The sequence below is a fragment of the Pan troglodytes genome, chromosome 6 (assembly GCF_028858775.2).
Source record: "Pan troglodytes isolate AG18354 chromosome 6, NHGRI_mPanTro3-v2.0_pri, whole genome shotgun sequence".
Classification (NCBI taxonomy): domain Eukaryota; kingdom Metazoa; phylum Chordata; class Mammalia; order Primates; family Hominidae; genus Pan; species Pan troglodytes.
The window spans coordinates 73,561,326-73,567,850 of NC_072404.2; the positions used below are offsets into that span (position 1 = coordinate 73,561,326).

The 6,525-nt window shown below is 43.8% G+C and overlaps 1 non-coding gene across 1 annotated transcript; it reads left to right on the forward strand.

Moving 5' to 3' along the window:
• Positions 1–375: 375 nt before the first annotated feature.
• On the forward strand, positions 376–479 carry LOC112209852 (U6 spliceosomal RNA). The gene has a single exon (XR_002944853.1). It is a non-coding gene; the product is annotated as a U6 spliceosomal RNA (small nuclear RNA).
• The last annotated feature ends 6,046 nt before the right edge of the window (positions 480–6,525 follow it).

Below are 6,525 nucleotides of genomic sequence, written 5' to 3' on the forward strand. Positions count from 1 at the left end.
AGGTGCTTGTCACCACACCTCACTAATTTTCTCATTTTATATATATATATCTCTCTCAATACCCCAGGACTGACTGGAAAACTTGAGTATGTGTGGATTTTGGTATACATAGAAATGGAGGAGCTGGAACCAATCCCCCCATATACCAAGGGACAAATTGTATCTGTTTTTACAGTTATACTGTAGGATACATTATGTTCCATGACAATGGTAATTTTTAGCGACAATTTTTAATTGAGTGGAATTACCATAAAAATAATAAAAGTAGCAGCTAATATTTACTGAGCTGTTATGAGATCCCTATAAATACCATAGATTTTTAAATTCCCCGTAACTCTTCCTTATTTCACTTAACCACTTTATCTTAAATTACTCATGCTTGCTTCGGTAGCACATATACTAAAGTTGGAACAATAGAGAGATAGGCATGGCCTCTGTGCAAGAATGACATGCAAATTTGTGAAGCATTCCATATTTTTTTAAAAAAGAGAAAAAAAATACTCCAAGATTTTCACTGTGTTTGTGCATATGACCTTTTGTTTAGGTTGAATTATATCCAAAGATGATATTTCCAGAAGTGAGATTACTGTGAGTCACAGGGTATGAGCATTCTTATTATGCTTGATGTAAATTGCCAAGCTTTCAGGCATGGTGGCTGTCGACCTATAATCCCAGCACTTTTGGAGGTTGAGGTGGGAGGACTGCTTGAGGCCAGGAGTTGGAGGAGGCAGTATAGTGAGTCACTGTCTGTATTATTTTTTAAAAATTGCCAAGCTTTACCCTGGAAGGTTTATTTACAATTTAAACATCACTAATAGTATAAGAAAATGCCCATTTCACTGCACCTTTGCCAGCACAGGGTATTATAATTTAACAAGTTATTTTCTGTTTGATTATTTTTAATAAATAAAAGACCTCATATTACTTTATTTTCATTTGTCACTTTTTTTTTTTGAGACAGAGTCTTGCTCTCTCACCAGGCTGGAATGCAGTGGCATGACCTTGGCTCACTGCAACCTCCGCCTCCCAGGTTCAAGCAATTCTCCTGCCTCAGCCTCCTGAGTAGCTGGGATTACAGGCACACGCCACCATGCCTGGCTAATTTTTGCATTTTTAGTAGAGACAGGGTTTCACCATGTTCATCAGGCTGGTCTTGAACTCCTGAACTCATGATCCATCCACCTCGGCCTCCCAAAGTGCTGGGATTACAGGCGTGAGCCACTGTGCCCATCTTATTTGTCACATTTTAACATCTTTTCTTATGTTAGCTTGTTAGCTTTATTTCTTTATTGTCTTTGTTTTTTGAGACTAAGTCTCGCTCTGTCTTCCAGGCTTGAGTGTAGTGGCACAAGCACAGTCTCAACTTACCACAGTCTTGACCTCCTGGGCTCAGGTGATCCTTCCACCTCAGTAGCTGGGACTGTAGGCACATGCCACCGTGCCTGGCAATTTTTTTTTTTTTTTTTTTTTTTTTTTTTTTTAGTACAGATGATGTCTTGCTATGTTTTCCAGGCTGGTCTGGAACTCCTGCCCTCAAGCAATCCTCCCCGACCCCCTCCCAAAGTGCTGGTATTATAAGTGTGAGCCACCATGCCTGGGCTGTCTGTGACTTCTCCATTTATTTATAGAGTTAATGTGTCTTTTACTAATTTGATGATCTATTTATTTAATCTCTTTAAATTATAAAAATAGTAAATATTTTTAAGAAAGAAGTGAAAATTTTCCTTTGCTCTTTAGACCCATAATCTTATCTCAGGAAATAATTGCTATTGAGAAAAAGGGCCATATTTTTCAAGATACAGGCTAATTGGACATCACTTCACATTTTCATATTTCATGGACATCTATGCCAATACCTATTGATCTTTCTTAATCCTTTTCATGGTTGCATAATATTTTATTATATGGATGTATCACAGTTTACCAGTCAGCCGCTATAGGCATTTAGGCTCCTTCTACTATTTGCTTTGAGCTCTTTATATAATTAAAAATTAACCCCCTCAGCCAGATGTGGCAGCTCACACCTGTAATTCCAGCACTTTGGAAGGCTGAGGTGGGAGAACTGCTTGAGGGTAGGAGATTACCATCAGCCTGGTCAACATAATGACACTTTGTCTCTACTGAAAATTTAAAAAAAAAAAATGAGCTGGACATTGTGGTGGACACCTGTAGTCCCAGCTCCTAGGGAGGCTGAGACTGGAGGATCACTTGAGCCTAGGCGGTTGAGGCTGCAGTAAGCTATGATCATACCACTGCACTCCAGCTTTGGTAACAGAGTAAGACTGTGTTTCTTAAATAAAATAAAAATCAGGTGGGAAGATTTCTTGAGCCCAGGAGGTTGAGGCTGCAGTGAGCTGTGATCGCACTACTGCAGTACAGCCTTGGCAATAGAGCAAGACCCTTTCTCAAAAAATAAAATAAAATAAAAATTACCCTTTATCATATTTCCCAGTGACACCTTCCCTCCTACATTTTTCCTAGAAGCCCTTGAATTTTGTTTGCTTTTCACATACCATTTAAAACTTTTAAGTACTGATGTCTGTCTGTGTCATCCCTCTTTTTTTTTTTCTTTTTTTTTTAAAGAATGTCTTTATGTCACTTTCAGCTGAATCTACCATGAAAGACTTCAGAGTCCAGGAAGAGAGACTGACTGGGCAACATCTTATTCAGGTACAAAAAGACTTGAACTATAACACAAAAATGGTCAAATAACAGTACATGCATGAAGTGCAATGGGAAGCTCTTCCGGAGGGTGAGAGAAGCTTCCAGTTAAGATAACATTGAAACCGGGTCCTGAAAGATGAGGAAGAGTTGCATGAGAGTGGGGAGGGAAGGGGGAGGTGGAGGGGTGGGGAATGGGCTGGAATGGGTTGGAATGAGCTGCCCAGGCAGGGAAACCAGCACTGTAAAGACCTGGACAATGAAAATGGCACATTTTATTCAGGGAATGGTGAATTAAGTGTGGCAGGAATGCTTTGGAGAGACAGTAATTTGCTTGTATGGAATTTTGCCCAAGAGACCTCATTACAGTTTCTAATCTGTTGACGTTATTATGCATCCCTGTCCTTGTCAAATAGTTTAGAATAGGTATAATGATCACAATAACACCAATCATAGTATTTCATTAGTTCTCACAAAATCACAGATAGGTGCCACAGTTATCTCCATTTTACACACAAAATGATGAAGACTTGTGGATAATAAGTGATTTGCCCAAGCTCACCTGGATATTAAGACTGAGTCAAATGTTGGGTCTTGTTTGACTTTAATGCTTGCTTTGTTCATGAGCACCATGCATTGCCTCTCCTATGCAGTTAAGCAGGTAGACAAGTGAGAGAAGAACCCATGTTTCTCTCTACTCACACACTTCTGACCAAATGTGAGTGCAGAGTTTCTACACCAATTCTCCAACTCTCTGGATACCAACTGCGTATCCCACAGTTCCATCCTGACACTACCTGGAGTTAGTGCAGACCCTACAGATTAGGGGCTCAGTCCCACGAGACCAACCTCACTTTAGATGCTAGTTGCAAGTCCTAGGTTGTCACCTGTATTTTGACCAACCAGTTAGAAATCAGGGGTTCCCATGACCCTCTTCTTGGGTTTAATTATTTGCTAGAACAACTCACAGAACTTAGAAAAACAGGGTTTTTTTCCTTTTTTTTTAAGAGACAGGGTCTCGTTCTGTTGCCCAGGCTGGAGTGCACTGGTGCAATCATAGCTCATTGAAGCCTCAACCTCCAGGGCTCAAGTGATTTTCCTGCTTCAGCCTCTCAAGTAGCTGGAATTACAAGTTTCCCACCACCACATCTGGCTAATTTTCTTAATTTTTTGTATAGATGGGGTCTTGTTACATTGCCCAGTCTGGTCTCAAATTCCTGGGCTCAAGTGATTCCCCCACCTCTGCCTCCGAAAGTGCCGGGATTACAGGCATGAGCCACCACATCTGGCCAGTTTATTTTCTATTACTGGCTCAGTGTAAAGGCTGCATCTCAGGAACAGCCAATGAAAGAGATGTATTCCAGGGTAAGTGGGGAGGGGCACAGAGCTTCCATGCCCTCTGTTGGGCATGCTACCCTCCCAGCACCTCCTTGTGTTCAGCAACACAGAAGCTCTCCAAACCCTGTTGTTTAGGATTTTTATGGAGGCATGATTGATAAAATCATTGGCCATTGGTGGTTAAGTCAATCTCCAGCCCCTTTTGCCTCCTGGAGTTCAGCCAGTAAGGCTGAAAGTTCCAAGCCTCAAAAAATGTGGTTGGGGTTGGGCACGGTGGCTCACGCCTGTAATCCCAACACTTTGGGAGGCCGAGGTGGGCAGATCACCTGATGTCAGGAGTTCAAGACCAGCCTTACCAACATGATGAAACCCCGTCTCTACTAAAAATACAAAAATTAGCTGGTCATGGTGGCACATGCCTGTAATCCCAGCTACTCAGGAGGCTGAGGCAGGAGAATAGCTTGAACCCGGGAGGCGGAGGTTGTGGTGAGCCGAGATTGTCCCATTGCACTCCAGCCTGGGCTGCAAGAGCCAAACTCCATTTAAAAAAAAAAAATGTGGTTGGTTTCTCTGGCAACCAGCCCTTCTGAAGCAGTCTAGGAACTTCCAGCCACCCAGGCATCTCAACAGCATCCCACATGCTTTCTTACCATGCTGCAGATCTGAAAGAACTTAGAGGTCCTTGTGTCAGGAACCTGGGACTAAGACCAAATATTAAAACAGAAGGTGCTCCTATTACCTCTATCACTAAGGACTTTATAAGAGCTTTAGAAGCTTTGTGCCAGGAACCAGGGGCAAATACCAAATATATATTTCTTTTCTTATATTTGAGACAGAGTCTCACTCTCCTACCCAGGCTGGAGTGCAGTGATGTGATCGTAGCTCACTGCAGCCTTGACCTCCTAAGCTAAAGCAATCCTCCCACCTTCACCTCTCCAGTAGCTGGGACTACAGATGTGCATCACCATTCCCAGCTGATTTTAATGTTAATTTTGTAAAGGCAGGGTCTTGCTATGATGCCAAGGCTGATTTTGAACTCTTGGCCTCAAGCATTCCTTCCTCTTTGGCTTCCCAAAATGTTGGGATTATAGATGGGAGCCCCCATGCCCGCCAATCACAAGGATCTTTATAAGAGAAAGGAGGTAGGAGAGTCAGAATTAGAGAAGGAGATGTGGTGATGAAAGAAGAGGTCAGAGAGGAAGATTTGAAGATGCTGCACTTCTGACTTTGAAGATGGAGTCAGGGGCCATCTTCAAGGTGAGTCAAGGAATGGGGGTGGCTTCTAGAAACTGGAAAAGGCAAGGGAGCACATTCTCTCTAGAGCCTCCAAAAGGAATGCAGCCCCTCTGACACCTTGACTTTAGCCTTACTAGACCTAGCTGGGTTTCTGGGCCCCAGAACTGTAAGATGGTAGATTTCTGATGTTTTAAGCCACTAAATGTAGGGTAGTTTGTTGCAGCAGCAAGGAGAAATGAACATGAAGCCAGGGGCAGTTGCTCACGCCTGTAATCCCAGCAATTTGGGAGGCTGAGGTGGGAAGATTGCTCAAGCCCAGGAGCTTAAGACCAGCCTGGGCAACATAGTGAGACCTCATGTCTACAAAAATTTTAAAGAAAAGGCTAGGCACGGTGGTTCACGCCTGTAATCCCAGCACTTTGGGAGGCCGAGGGGGGTGGATCATGAGGTCAGGAGTTCAAGACCAGCCTGGCAAAGATGGTGAAACCCCGTCTCTACTAAAAATACAAAAATAAGCCCAGTGAGGTGGTGTGCACCTGTAATCCCAGCTACTTGGGAGGCTGAGGCAGAGAATCACTTGAATCCGGGAGGCAGAGGTTTCAGTGAGCCAAGATCATGCCATTGCACTCCAGCCTAGGTGACAGAGTAAGACTCTGTCTCAAAAAAAAAAAAAAAAATTAGCTAGGTGTTCTGGCATGCACCTGTAGTCTCAGCTCCTAGGGAGGCTGAAACAGGAGGATTGTTTAAGCCTAGGGCATTGAGGTTGCTGTGAGCTGTGATTGCACCACTGTACTTCAGCCTGGGCAATAGAGCAAGACCCCGTCTCAAAAAGAAAGAAATGAGCATGCTGGGAATGGGGACAGATGGCAATGTTAGGTAGAGTGGTCAGGGTTGGCCTCATAAGTGAAAATTGAGCAAAAGTTTGAAGCAGGTGATGGAGCTGGCCAAGGTGCTGAGGGAAGACCACCGTAGGCTGAGTCAACAGGATAAAGGCATTAGGAGGAAACTCCCTGGTGTGTCTGAGGCTCTGGAAGGAGGCCAGAGGAGCAAAGAGATAGAGGGAGTGAAGCAGGCGAGGAGGCCAGGGAGTTGCTGGGCTGGGATCAGTACAGATCATGTAAGCCCTGGAGGCTATTGCTGGGGCTTTGGCTTTTACTCTGACTGAAATGGGAACTGTGGGTGGGGGTGTTGGGGGTGGGTTCTGAGCAGAGAAGCATCGTGATCTTTCTCCTGATTTAAAAGCACCCCCTGGCTGCTGAGTTGAGAAAGACTGTGGGAAGATTTGGGTAG